Source organism: Astatotilapia calliptera, chromosome 7, assembly GCF_964374335.1.
Source record: "Astatotilapia calliptera chromosome 7, fAstCal68.1, whole genome shotgun sequence".
NCBI lineage: Eukaryota > Metazoa > Chordata > Actinopteri > Cichliformes > Cichlidae > Astatotilapia > Astatotilapia calliptera.
This window is the reverse complement of record NC_137428.1, coordinates 41,654,036-41,669,505: the sequence shown is the minus strand read 5'-3', so window position 1 is coordinate 41,669,505 and position 15,470 is coordinate 41,654,036.

Here is a 15,470-nt window from a genome sequence, read left to right as displayed (position 1 = left end):
ATTTGCTTGAGCTAGAAAGAGCTACTGAACATAAATAAAATGTGCAAAAAGGTATTGAAATTTCTTTTTAACAAAATGCACATAAAATAAATTATAAACTAATTTGTATTTTGCTCTCTCTTGAGTCCCTGCTGGTATCAGCAGCAGCACTTGTAAAGTGTACCTGCAGAGCTTGGTAGTTCTCCCATACTACTTTCACTGTTCTCTCACTTGAAGCAACCCAACGCACTGATAAAACACGGCCTATCACAAGGAGACTTTGTCCAACATTGTGAGCACTCTCGGTTAACTCCCTTTGGTTTTTTGGTGATGCATGGTAGAGGGAGTAAAGCTGATCTAAGAATATTTTAAAGTGGTTGATTCCTCCTACCTCCTTCAAAACATCACAAACTGCCAGTTCCAGTCTGTGATTGGAACAATGCCAGACAAACAGGTAAGGGAATTTGGAACAAAGCTGCGCAGCAACTCCTGCTTTCCTCCCAAGCATCACTGAGGCTCCATCACAAGCAAATGCCAACAAATGTTCCTGTAGGTAGTGAGGGTCAAAGCCATTATTATGAAGACATCCTAACAGTGCTTCAGTGATGTCCTTTGCTGTGGTCCCCTGCAGCTCAATCAGTTCAAAAAATATTGTGTCTGGATTTTCACTGGAAATAGCTGACCGCAGGCACACGACAAGCACAGACTTTTCACTTATTGTAGTGGATTCATCAATGAGCACACACAATTTTCTTTCATTCATCACTATGTCATTGACTACCTTCTTTTTCATTTCAGCTGCAATGTGATCCAGTATATTTGCACATGAGTTATTAGAGTGCAAAACTCTGCCCATCTTGACACCATTTAAGACTTGCAACTGGACATCTATTGGCATGTCTGTAAAGGGACGCCCATGCTTGCCAATCTTATAAGCTGCTCTAAACACATTGAAGTTGAAGCGTAGTCAGCCTTTCTCATATCTTCAATGTGTTTTTGCATTGTATTTTGTGTTGCCTTCTCTTTTATTTCAACTGCTTTCTTGTGATAAATTGAGTCTCTGTGCTCTTTTATTTTCTTTCGTAGTGAGTTTTGTTGTGCAGCCTTGTCCCTTCCAAAAGACGAGATTAAGCACCCACTCCACTCCTGCGACACTCTCTGCCCTTGCTGCATGTCCACGCGAGCACAAACTTGACTACACACACTACAACCCAACTTTTGATTTCTGCTGATCAGCCACTTGTAATTTGTGGAGAAATACCGGACTTGTGCTTGGGACCAACATTCTGGCCACTCGTGCTCGCTAACGCGGCTGTTGTCATCGGTAGAAATGGTGTCATTCTCGTCCTCGTGGTCGCAAAAAGTGCCGTCGTCCGCGGCACTAGTGCAGCTTTCATTAGCTTGCGCCTGACCTGCAGCGATATCATTCTGGCTCGGTGGGGTGTCAGCCAGCGAGTCCTCTGATTCTGACCTTGTTCTTTTACTACTCAGAGTCTGAAGCCAGGAGAGCATATTAAGTGTTCATTGTTTTTGTATTTTAACCGAGCAGCTGTTTGCGCGTTTTACACACCCTCTCCGGACCACGTTGAGTTGTTGACATGACAACGGCAAAAGCGACGCATGCGCTTTTCACTTGTAAAACACATTGGTGTATGGGTAATGTAGTCTCTGCTCTCGGTGGGACGAATTAGGAAGCGTGCTTGTGAAGGGCGCTCTGAAAAGCGGCAGCGCAGCCAAACGATTATAACAGATGTGCAAATGAGAGTACCGGTACGCTAAAAGCACGTTCTGGGCGCATGGAGAGGTGGCGGTACTCTCAAGAGCTATATTTAGAAGTGGCGGTACTGAGTACCGGCGCGCACCGGCCCACTTAAAGCACTGGTTGGGATTCATTGAACTATCAGCCATCCACCTGAGCCAGAGCTGCTGTTACTGACTGTATTAAGAGACTCGGAGCAGCACGGATATACATCAGTGAGGACTGATGTTTATTTGTTTCCTTCATACAGAGTGCAGTAAAGAGCAAAAAACGGTGTCAGCCCACCTGCTCCCAAGTGTGTCACAATTTCGGAAGCTTTGAGAACTTGTAACAGAAGTTGTGGGTCTTCATTTTCTGTCTTCGGATTCGCCCGGGATGTTCGGATCTGAGCTGAGTGCATCTGTGACAGGAACCAATCAGACATCTGCTGATGCTGATGGAGAATCTGAAGCGCTTAAGCTGAAACATGACCAGCAGGTGTCAGTGTGACATCACTGCACCTTCTCTCCATCAGTCTGGTGATATTTGTTCAGGTGTGTTTTACCTCAGGTCGGAGCTGTAAAAGTCTCGATTGACCACAAATAGAAAATAAGCAGGTCTGTGTCTCTCAAACTTCTGACTGCCTTTTTTGTTTGACACTGAGGAGAAGTAATCCAGGATCAACGTAAGGCGGAAGGTCCGACTTGTGATAGGGCTCCCACACCCAGCCTGAACACAGTCCGGCCTGTAGTACATGTGTCTGACCTGGATTCATGTTCTTATATGTAATAAAATTTAAAATAAAAAACAGTGAATATGAGTAACATTTAGGCTAGTAAAATATTTTACAGCATTACGATTATATCCCCATAAAAGGTGAGAATATGTGAAAGAAATGATCTGCTGAGTGAAGCAGAGTGAAGATGAGTGTGAAAACTGTAACAATAATAACCCCTGGTGCGACTGATTATTGGCAATAAACAATAAAAGTATCAGTATTATGTCTCAGCTAACACGAGGAGCTTCATGTTTTGCCTCGTGTATCTGGTGGAGGTGAGTGCATGAATTATGGATGAGGTGATCATATCTGCCTTCCTCGTATGGAGCAGAGACAAGGCAGCAGGAAGTCAGCAGGTGATGGAGCGAGCAGTGCAATCAGCCTCCTGTGTCTGTGAGATATTTACAGCCTGCCCTGAAGACACTGCTCTGCTCAGCACCACGCGTCAGACCCCCACAGAGTCTCCTCAGGATGTTTCTTGATGGAGGACAAACACGCTCCACCTGTCAGTCAAAGAGGCCATGCCCCTAATGATGCAAACAGGTGAGTTCTAAAAACCTCCCTCGTTCAGGTGTTACGAAGCGGGGGCATTATCTGTCCTTCTCCATGTTTTGCTCACTTTGTGGGCTGGATCAGTGAAAGTCGCATTTCTGTCCGTGATCACCTGCCGCATCAAATCTGTGAAACAGGCTGAAAACAGGCTGAAAACGGAAGATGCCACACCTATGCTTTCATACAGGTGACCCCACCCACTGACTGTCAGCAGTACCTGCAGCTCCGTTTGCTCAGTATGTGCATAACCACACATGCGCATGAACACTTGTTTTCATATCTTAGTGAGGACATCTAATTGACATAAAGCTTTTCCTTAGCCGCTTACCCGAACCACAGCCATCAAAACACCTAACCCTAACCCTTAAAACCACATTTTGAACCTCAAAAATACCTTCAAACTTGTAGGGATGGGAGCTTTGTCCCCATAAGTGACGGTTGGTCCCCACAAGTATAGTAACATTCCAATTTTTGGTCCCCACAAAGATGTGTAAACATGATGCAAACACACACACTCACACAGACACACAGACACACACACACACACTTAAGCTGATCTGAAATCACTGTGGATGCTCTGGGTTACCGTAGCAACAGCTTTCCCTCCTGAGATGTCTTTGATGCGGTTATGATCTGAGCTGCCTCGCAGCGGCTAATGAGGCTGTGGGTAAAGTTTGAGCATGTGCACAGCGGGGGGCGAGAAGGTGAGATGAAGTTGGGAAGTGTGGGCTGAGTGTCGGGAACAGCCTCATCTTTTCATCTCCCTCTGTTCTCTCCTCTGCTTCTCACTTTGGAGAAAAGAGCAGTGAGCTCACAGAGCACTAATGAGCTAATGTGACAGAGACATGTTTGACTGGCTAAAGTAGCACGAATAACAGCGGTCAGTTCACCACATGGGCAGAAAGAGCCAGCGTGGTACTTCAATCCCACCAGCATTGTTTGATTCATACGTTAGACATTTAGGTTTGAACTGTTTAGGAGAGGATAAAGTGGCGGCTCTGATCTGCTAACTTCCTGCTTTGTTCCCTGTGTAAAAAGACCAGGCACATACAGAGGTATCCAGGCAGTCAGTGAGACAAAGAACCACTTGAGAGGCAGAAGGGAGACCAAAAAGCTGCATGGAAAGTCACATGAGGATCAAGAAACAAAAAAACCCAACACGTTTCTGTCCTTACCTGCGTCCTCTTCCCTTAATACTGATCTGTGTATTTATTTATTTTCGTTTTACAGCCTTGCTGTAAAACAGTAGGGCCTTGCTTTTTGTATTTACAGTGTGTTTTTTTGTGTATTTATAGTCCCGTCTAGTTTTTGGAGTTCTCACAGCTTGATGAAGCAACAGAGTGTCCTGCTTTTATTCAGTCTGATGCCTTCGTGCAGTGATAAAAGCCACAGAAGTATAATCTCAGAGATATTTTATCATTAAATGCACTTTTCCTTCAACATTTTGCATTTCTTTGAAACTTCTCATTTCTGATTTCCTTTACACATTTTGAGGCTGTGTCCATCACTGAGTACAGTTACACAGCCAGTCCTTATTTCCTCCTTACTAACAGTAGAGCAGAGGTCTGCGTTACTCTTTTTCCTGATCTTTTCTTTTCTCTGCTTCCTGTGAGTCTCACTGATCCAAACGTGAAGCACCCGTTTCAAAGAATCTCCAGTTGCCTCATTTTTCTCCACACAACAAGACGTCATCAGAGACAAAAGCTGCTGTGAATATGTCATTATATTCAGGAAATAATTAATTAAATGGCTGAAAAGCTGCAGCTACAGATGTACCACACAAAGCCACATTTCTTTGTTTGCCTGACGTAACTGAAGCTAATTAAAAGTGCAGTTGGTTCTGTAAAGGAACGTCAGAACGAGACGTCAGGAGAACAATTGGACTGAACCTGCAGCTTTTATTTCAGCTAATGGAGGTCTATTACAGTTCACGCCCCTTTCTTTCAGTCTTTTCTTTTGTGAGAAAGAACAAAAGGATGTTCTGTTCTCTGTATGTGGTTCCGATCATAAAGCATAATCTTTTTTTTTTTTTAATCATGCTTTTATGTAAACGTTAAAGCTTCAGACTGCCGTGACTAGTTTGGGTAACTTCAGGGGTAATTCTGAGTTTTATGAATTACGATGCTTATTGCCAAGGTATATCGTCGTGGTAACTGATGCTGCAAACCTTACCAGCTCCAGAACAGGTTATGATGATTAGAAATCATCAGAATTCTTGAAAGATCTTTCCTCAATTTCTCAGAGATGTGCTGAAAGGGCCTTAATAAGTGTTTGTATAAGTGTGTTTGTATCTTGTTCTATTTAATCTGAACAGGCCCCTAAAAAAGTCAGTGATCACTGTCGGCTTCTCTTGGTTTTTATTATCACTATTCATTTTAAAGCTCAGTTTTTAAAACCTCACAATGTAACTACAGCCCAGCCCATGCAGCAGTATATTAATTGTATATATATATGGAGAGAGTGAGAGAGAGAGAGAGAGAGAGAGAGAGAGAGAGACTGATAGATAGATATTTTTTCGTATTCCTGCACAGTTGCTTTTGAGTTCCCTCGGAGCTGCCGTCCTTTCTTCATACTAATCCTGCCAGCTGGTCAATGATGTGTTTATTAAACTGTCTGTTTGGGTCAACAGGATCTATCCACCGTCCATGAAACCACTGCAGTTACACAAACTCCCATCATCCTCTTCTCTCTGAGTCATGGTTATCTCTCTCAGACAAGCTTTTACCTTCGGAGAGCCCTGACATTATTAGTGATGGACCTTTTCAAACCGTCCTTGACATTATCACAAATGGCCCGTTGCTCGCCCGCTTTTTGTATTTTTGATGTCAGAGTTTCAGTTTGCTGGCAGTCTGCGGGGATCAAGCTCAAGGAAAAAGCAAAGCTTTGTTGCCATGACTGCGGGTGGGGCGTGAAAGAAACTGTGAGTTATTCATCAGTGTAGAACCACGCCACGCCGATCAGTATGAGGCGGAAAACAGTGATTGGTGATGGCATTTTCTGTAATGGTGATGACATTCTGTTTGTGTGAGCATGGGTGTCACTGCAGGTGGCTGTCAAAGACTGCAGAGGTGTGTGACGGAGGACATACCTGCCTCATGTTTTCATGTGCTCAGAGATTCTCATGTTTTTGTTCCCAGAAAAAACTTTGTGTGAGCAGAAGAGTTCACACTTATTCATAAATAATAGATCAAAATTAGCCCCAGCTTATTCTGAGCCATGGATGAATCATAGAAAGTTTGGTGCTTGTCCTGTTTTTACTTTTGATTTCATGTTTAGGTCATCTTTGCCCTTTCTGAAAATTAACCCTCTCTCTTCATTTCCTCCTGAAGTCTCCTTTTCTGTCTTCTCGTGTTGACTTCTCAGAAAAGCTTGTCTCCTTTTGATCCGGCCCTTGTGCTGCTAACCAAGGGTCAAGTTTATTCATATAGCACCAGGTCACATCAGCAGTCACTTCCAAACAAATTATATTGTGAGGTAAAGTCCCTAAAATAATACATACAGAGAAAAACTCAACAATCACATGACCCCCTATGAGCCAGCACTTTAGCGACAGTGGGAAAGAAAAAAATCTCTTTTAAAAGGAAGAAAACTCCAGCAGAGCCAGGCTCAGGGAGGGGCGGGGCCATCTGCTGAGGGGCGGAAGACAGGACAAAGAGACACTGTGGAAGAGAGCCAGAGATTAATAACAAGTATGATTCAATGCAGAGAGATCTATTAACACATAGTGAGTGAGAAAGGTGACTGAAGAAGAAATACCCAATGCATCATGGGAATCCCCCAGCAGCCTAGACCTATTGCAACATAACTATGGGAGAATTCAGGGTCACCTGATCCAGTCCTAACTAAACAGACTGGCAACCTGTCCAGGGTGTACCCCGCCTTTCGCCCTATGACAGCTGGGATAGGCTCCAGCGCCCCCCGCGACCCTGAAAAGGATAAGCGGAAGCGAATGGATGGATGGATGGATGGATGGATGGACTGATCCGGTCCTAACTAAACGGTTTAGCAAAAAAGAAACTCTGAAGCCTAATCTTAAAAGTAGAGATAGTGTCTGTCTCCTAAATCCAAACTGGAAGCTGGTTCCACAGAAGAGGGGCCTGAAAACTGAAGGCTCTGCCTCCCATTCTACTTTTAAATACTCTAGGAACAACAAGTAGGCCTGCAGAGCGAGAGCGAAGTGCTCTAATAGGGTGATATGGTACAAAAGGTCATTAGGTTAAGATGGGGCCTGATTATTCATGACCTTGTATGTGAGGAGCAGGATTTTTTAAATTTAATTCTGGATTTAACAGGAAGCCAATGAATCTGCCAATGGTCTGACATGGGATGTGGCTGTACTGTGGAATATGTGAATGGCTTACTTGTGACAATAGTGAGCAGCACTGCAGGGGGAACCAGACAAGGTCTGGGGTATCGACAAGTCGAGGGAGGAGCGTGCTTCCAAGTGGGGCAGTGATACGGAACAGGAGGGCAGGCAGGTGAGTGTGATCTTCTTTTTGCACAGGTAGAAAGCAGCTGATGTCCTCACTGGCGAGCAGCTGGGAGAAGCGAGTGGAGTAACGATGGAGGTAACCAGGTGAGCACGGTGAGAGAGTGTGGAAGATGAGCCAGGAAGTCTGTTACTGCAAACATAGCACAAAGTTACTATGAAAATAACTCAGGGAAAACACAAGGGATTCAGAGCTGATTTACTGCCGTTGTAAGGCAGACGATCTGGTGAAAGAGTGGAAGTGCATGCTGCTTAATACTTAATTTCTCTTTGCTACTTGGGCTGATTGGGACCGGATAATGTAATTTTGCTCTACCAGGGCCTGATATCCACATATCTAGACATTCATTTTAAATTTCAATAGAACAGTGGCAGTATAACGTAGAGCAAAATGTAGAGCAAAATTTAGTATTGTGGTCTAGACAACCCAAAATATGATGTCCCCATATGTGGATGCCAGGTCCTATGAGGTTAAGTCATTTTTTGCTAATTTTTAGTTTTGTTTGTTGTCTGTTTGGGAGCTGAAACAGTCTCTAAGGGGGTGGGGTTTTAGGGGGATAACAGGAGGCGAAAGGCTGCAGAGAGGGGTGTAAGGCTGCAACTCAGAAAAGCCAACTATGAGGTCGAAGGGTGACAGGGTGAATGAGACTCAGGAGGTTTTCACACCTATAGATGGTTTACTCTGGTCCAAATCAGCTCATGAGTTTGTAAACTTGTGTGCGAGAGTGTGTGTGTGTTTGTGTGTGAGTGCTACGATCTCTGCTCAGTCACACTGGGACTTAGCTGCTGTGTTAATAAAGTTTTTTTGAAGAGGAAGACCAAAGCTCAGTGACGGAGAGACGGGTGTCATGGTTGTGGGTTTTTGGATTCATGTTTACGACACTTTCTGTTTAAAGTGTTTCCTGTTTGGCCTCACTGCTCCTCCACTGCTTTCATTGTGTGGTGGTGGTCGGCTGAGTTTTTGATTCCTGCTGTGATCTCTAGATTATTCTTGGATAATCTGAGCCTCTGCTTTCTGTTTCTGAGATGAGTTATCTTTCGAAACTCCTGTTTGTCCTCATGTTGGTCAGCTCTGCTTCCTGTTTCCTGTTTCCCGTTGTCTCTCTTTCTTCATCTCTATCAGAAGACTGATGAATGGGTTTCTGGCCTCAATATTGGGGACAGAGAAGCAAGGTCAGGTCAAGAAGCAGAATGTGCTGAATGATTAGCTGCTGAAGGTCAGAGTGAGGGCTGATGAATGAAGAGGTTAAAGCATGAAATAATGGTTATGGATTCTTGGCTGGCCGGCTGGGGTCAGACCGGGCGAGGCGTCACATCAGTTATCAGGATGAATCATCGCTGCCTGTTTAGGAACACAAACATGTGCTCCATCAACATCAGCCTGAGTAATAGACAGCACTCTTAGCATCAGCTGATATGCGGCTGTCATAGCAACCCAGGAGGAGATGGTGAGGACCCAGGACCCGCGATGGAGTGCAGGCTGACCTGCTTCATCTCTGACTATTAATCACTGCTGTTTTGAGTGTTTATCCATCACAATGAAATTTACTTGAGAGTCCAATTCGGCTGTGAACCATTAGGTATCATTCTGAGGGTGGACGGTGACCTGCGACACTGACCACTCTGGAGTCAGACGGGATTGGTCCGCCCCTCCGAAAACGCTTTAGGTCCTGTTTATTGGTTGAAGTTTGAGGTTTTCTGATTGGGACTAGATAGACAGATAGATAGATTGACTAGCTCGGCCCACGTCCTCATTTTAGGTTTGACAACATTTTAGTAGGTAAAGGTGAATGCTTTGACATGAGTTGAGCTGCGGTTTGGGGAAGGCCTCAAAGGGGACTGGCGACGGCTCCCGGGCCTGGCAAATCCCCATGTACTAAATAGGAGTGAAGAAGTTAAAGAATTGAGAACAAGGAGGGAGGGAGGGTGGGACATGTAAACGAAAATGAACAGTTTGCAGAATTGGGGGGGAACCTATATAGATGACAACCAGAAAGAGCGTGTTTGGAGGCGTGGTCCCGCTCCTGAAATTCCGATACATAATCTCCAAATAATTTATTTCGAACTTGTAAATATAAGTGAAAAAACAAGAGAAAAGAAAAACTTAAAAACATCAAGTTTCATGAATATCTCTATGTCTACACAATCTTCATATTCAAAAAGGAGTAGGATGAAGTTTACACTTTTTCTGTTCCTACTGAACTTCTCAACCTGTCTCTAAGGGAGAGGCCAGCCACCCTTCAGAAGATGCTCATTTTTGCCGCTTGTATCCGTGATCTCATTCTTTCAGTCACTACCCACAGCTCGTGAACATAGGTGAGGGTAGATTAATAGGTACGTAGATTAACCGGTAAATTGAGAGCTTCGCTGTTACACTCAGCTCTCTCTTCTCCACGACAGACCCATACAGCATCCGCATCACTGCAGCCGCAGCACCAATCCTTCTGTCGATCTCTTGCTCCCTTCTCCCGTCACTCATGAATTAGACCCCAAGACACTTAAAATCCTTCACTTGGGGCAGGAACTCGTCTCTGACCCAGAGTGGGCACTCTACCCTTTTCCGGCTGAGGACCATGGCCTCAGATTTGGAGGTCCTGATTCTCATTCCCACTGCTTCACACTCGGCTGTGAACCGTTCCACTGCGAGCTGGAGGCCATCACATGATGAGCCAACAGAACCACATCATCCGCGAAAAGCAGAGATGAGATTCTGAGACCACCTGGGTCAAAGCCTTCGGCCACATGGCAACGCCTAGAAATTCTGTCCATAAAAATTATGAACAGAATCAGTGACAAAGGACAGCCCTGGTGGAGCCCATTGCCCACCAGGAACGAGTCCTACTTTTTGTTCACGATGCGGACCAAGCTCTTGCAAAGGTTGTATAAGGATTGAATGGCCTGTAGCAATGGGCCAAACACCTCATACTCCCGAAGCACCTCCCACAGGACACTCTGAGGGACACGGTCGAATGCCTTCGCCAGATCCACAAAACACATGTAGACTGGCTGGGCAAACTCCCATGCACCCTCAAGTATCCTTGAGAGGATGAAGAGCTCGTCCAGCTACTCCACGACCAGGATGAAAACTGCATTGTTCCTCCTGTATCCGAGGCTCGACTAACGGATGGACTCTCCTTTCCAGCACCCTGGCATAGACTTTCCCAGGGAGACTGAAGAGTGTGATTCTAGAGTTGGAACACACCCTCTATAGTTGGAACATGCCTATAGTCGCCATGCCGACGGGATACGAGGGGAGGTGGAGCAAATATGAACAACCTACAAATACTGCCTGCTACCACAGATGGACAGAGAGTTAAATTAGCTCTCTTAAACAAAAGATCTGTATCAAATAAAACTCATGTTCTTCGGGACTTTTTTGGTACTCAAGCTGGATGTCATGTTCCTAACTGAGACATGGCTGCACGCTGGTGAAGTGGCACCCTTGCTGGAACTTTGCCCCTCCAATGCCAGCTTCTTCAGCTCCCCCAGGTTGTCTGGGAGGGGAGGCGGGGTAGCCTCTATCATCAAAGACTGTTTTAAATGCAAACAGATACAAAGTCCTGGTGGGTTTTTTTTTTTACCTCATTTGAGTCCCAACTCCTGACTTTAAGCTGTCCCGTCGTTCTAATTATAGTCATCTATCGTCCACCTAAATATAATGACTTGTTTATTTCGGAATTTTCAGACTTCTTGACATGTTTTATCGCTCACTATGAAAGAATTCTTATAGTGGGAGACTTTAATATTCATCTGTGTTGTGAGGATAAACCCCTGGTCAAAGATTTCTTAAATGTAATTGATTCCTTAAGCTTCACACAATTTCTCTCTGGGCCAACACATAAGGACCACACCCTAGACCTTGTCTTGGGCTATGGGCTGAATGTATCAATGACTGAAAATTGTGTTTTACCTATCTTAGACCACTCAGCAATTTTATTTGATATTTTAATCCCTAAATCTCCAGCTTCTGAGAGGGGAAGATTGCCCCTCAGATCATCTCGTTATATTAGCCCTGAAGCATTGTTTGGAGTTAAATTACATCTACCTGATGTGTCGGACCCTATTTTTACCCAGGAGTTATGTGTGGACACCTTGACTGCGAATCTTAATAATACACTTCTTGAACTACTGGACTCTGTTGCTCCCGTAAAGAAGTTAAAATGTCAAAAAAGGAACCCTATGCCTTGGCTAAATGAGGAGCTCTTGAACTTGAGAAGAAATTGTAGAAAAGCAGAGTGTCACTGGAGATCTTCCAGACTAGAAGTATTTCTCCAGGCTTGAAAGGACTCATTGTCTTCTCTTCAATCAGCGATGTCAAAAGCGAAAGCAAATTATTTCTCAAATCTCATCATGAGTCATAAACATAACTCAAAACTCCTTTTCAACACAGTGTCGCAACTTACAGAGAGTAAGTCAACGCTCTGCTGTTCTAATTTGATAGCTCATGACTTTCTTATGTTTTTTAGAGACAAGGCTGAAACACTTAGAAATCAGGTAACTCCCTCCTCTGTCACGGTTTGTGGAGACAGACCGATGGCGCAACAGTCCAGGATCTAACAACTCAGGGGGACGACCACGGAAAAAGTGGTGGCGGCTGAGGAGGTCCGGAGGGCAGCCACGTGGAAAACTGCGGCGATTCCGGCAACAACTTTCAGGAGGCCTGCCATGGGCACGGCGGTTGCTAAAGAGGTCAGGGGGCCGCCCATGCCGGCGAAGACGTCCAGCCAGTGGCCCGGAAAGTGGCCGGCGAAGGCCCAGTTGCGGACGTAGCTTGGCAGGCGCTGGTGGTGGCACTGCAGCGGCATGACCAGGCGAGGCAGGACCAGGCGAAGCAGAAGCTGAGGCCGCGGCTGGACCAGGCGAAGCAGAAGCTGAGGCCGCGGCTGGACCAGGCGAAGCAGAAGCTGAGGCCGCGGCTGGACCAGGCGACCGTGAGGCAGCCGCAGGTGGTGGCTGGACGGGCTCCTTGGGCCCTCCAGCTGACGTGGCAAGAGGCTGGCTGCGTTCACATGACATCTTACAGTTATCAGTCCAGAAGCAAACAGGTGTTAGATGTCCATAGGCAGAGACCAGCTCATTCACTTCAAGACTCATGTTGGCTGTCATAATAGGCTCTAAAACAGAAAGCCCTGTTTCTACATTCCTCCTTTCAGCCTCAATCAATGACATATCATTATGGCCCAGATAAGCTGGGTCAGCCACAGGGAAAACAAGGATTACAATATTACCCACAAAAACATGACTTAAACCTTCATGGATAAGCTCCTGGGCAAACATGAAATATTCAGGTATGGATCTGGTCCATGAGAACTGACCAGCATGATAGCGGTAAGTGGTACATTGACTTGGAACCACGCTTGAGGTGGACTGTAACTCAAGGGTGTTATGTAGAGTGTATGGTGAAATGGGTACGGATAATGCTGTGCTAGCACCCATAGCTGAGACAGGTGACATTTCAGGCTGTGTGCTGGTGGTAACATTATCCTTGGAACTCAAAACCTTGTCTAATGTGCTCACAGAAACACAGGAGAATTGTGTCAAGTTAACTCCGTGAGGGGACACCACATGTTCATTAACAGTAGAATTGTATCCCCTGGTCTCAGCCTCAATCTTCTGATTGGAGGTGGCAGTGCTGGAGGTAAACAGTCCAAAAACACCCTGCTCACGATTGTGAGGAAAACAGAATTCAGGTTGGGACATCTCACAGTTCATGTTACCCTGATCTGAATCCATGTTGTCATCTTTCAGTTCCAACGTGAGTTCATGATCAGCATTCTCAGTTTTAAGTTCATTGAAAATAGGAGCAGCAGGCAAAACATGATCACACATCATCTCACACTCAGTCCTTTTATACCTTACGTCATGACCCTCCTCTAAAAAATCCTTACTTGCTATGAAAGCACAGGGACCTACTTTAAGTAGCTCGTTGGTGAGCAGAGCAGGAAGGGAGGCGTTAGCCACAGGTAACTCAGTCTTTGATGGGACCCCAGGCACATTAAAGGACACAGGAGAAAACGCCTCCCCCCCTCCCCCCACACAATCAGCATTTAGGTCTGTGGAGGTCTCTTTCAATCTAAGTGTAGCGTCAGAGGTCCCTGCAAGATTACTAGGTTTGTCCATGGTTGTTTTTGGGAAAAAATCTCTAGGCTGTGGCTCGGTTAGCACTGCATTACTCAGCCTACAGTTAGCACTGAAACAGTATTTTTATTTTCGCTATAAGAAAAACACAAAACGGTCGGCTCAGAGGCTGGACAGTCAAACTCCTGTTCGGGTGGCGGTGACAAGAACACAGGCAGAAACTCTCCAGTGCTGGAATTTACCGTCTGTGTGGGTCTTACTCCTTGTTCGTGGAAGCCAGACAAAACAACCACACCATTCACAGTACTAGAGTCAGCCATCTTGACACTATGTGTCTCTTTTAACTTTGACCCTTGAATCTGTAATTCTGCATCTAGTTCATCTTCTAAGGTTTCAATGGAGGCTGGTGATGAAAGACTGCATTCACTCACCTCAGGTCGTCGCGCAGCGCGACGGGGACGCGAACGCCGTTTCTTCTTGATTGTAGTTTCCGATGAACCAGACAGCGGCGCCTCATGAGTGCCAGGCGGCGTCGCAGAGGCTGGGGAACTGGGTGCTGATGGAGCGTTAGGTGAGAGTTCCTGGACGCTCAGGGGACCCCTGAGAGCCAGGCGAGTTCCCCGGAAGATCTCTTCATAGTTAGGAGCGACCCACGGCTTCAACTGGAGCTCTTCCTCCAGTTGAGCGCATGCAGCGCGCTGCCGCTCCTCGAGGTTGAAATTCATGACCTCCACAGCATCCTCGTGTTGCTCAGTGGAGGGCGAGCAATGAGCGACGGCGACGTGAACGCCGCTTCCTTTTTGAAGTGGTCGTGGACGAAACTTGAATTTCTGTGGCGACCGGCTCCTCGTCTTCCGACCACATCCGTCCCAGATACGAAGCGGGAGACGGGTAGGTCAGTCGAGGCGGCGAGGGTGAACGACTGAGCTGTGATAGCGAACTGGAAACCGGTGAGCTGAGGGGTGGCGCCGGCGCAGAAGAGTGTGGCGCCGTGGTGAACTTCAGCGTGCCGACTCACACGCTCACAGCAGGCGGAGGGGAGGCTGCGTGGCCGCGGGGCTGTGGTGATGCAGCCCACACACCGGGCCGCGCAGCCTCCCGTGGACGGGGTTGGAGGATGGTGCGGAGGTGTGGAGGTAGCCCCCTCTGATCTCGGAGCAAGATCAGAGGGGGTAGCGCTTCCCATAACCAGGGAAAAACCTTGACGCTTACCCGCAACGAGTGAAGTAACTCCTCCCTCTCCTCCTCTCTAGAGCTTTGCCTCCACTGGCAGCATAACGACTCCACTGCCTGGATTACGTCTCTACTATGTGTCACTGGGTCCGACATGGTTCGCGTTGTACTGTCACGGTTTGTGGAGACAGACCGTGCGGAGATGTGTGTGGTGGACCCAGGTGCGAACACAAGTGAGGATACGGGAGTGAACTTAAACAAAAGCGAGCCTTTTATTGTGGCTGATGATCATGAAAGAAACAAAAAAGAATGAGGGCAGCACAAGAGCAGTAACTAAACAGGAACCTAAACTGGGAACAAACTATGGTAAGGCTATGGCTGGGGATACAAAAGACTGGGCATGGAACCACGGAGGGTGGGAACACAGATGACGCAACACAGACTGTATGAAACACAGAGACTAAATACACATGAAGGATGATTAGGGGAAGTGGCCACACATGGGAGCACAGCTGACACACATGAACCTAATGACGGGACAGGAGAAGTGAAACTGAATACACTGACATTGAATACAGACTTTCAAAGTAAAACAGAAAACATGGAGATTAGACATGACATGAACTTGAAAAACAAAGAAAACTTGGACATGAAACATGGCAGAATGTAACTAGATAAACCAA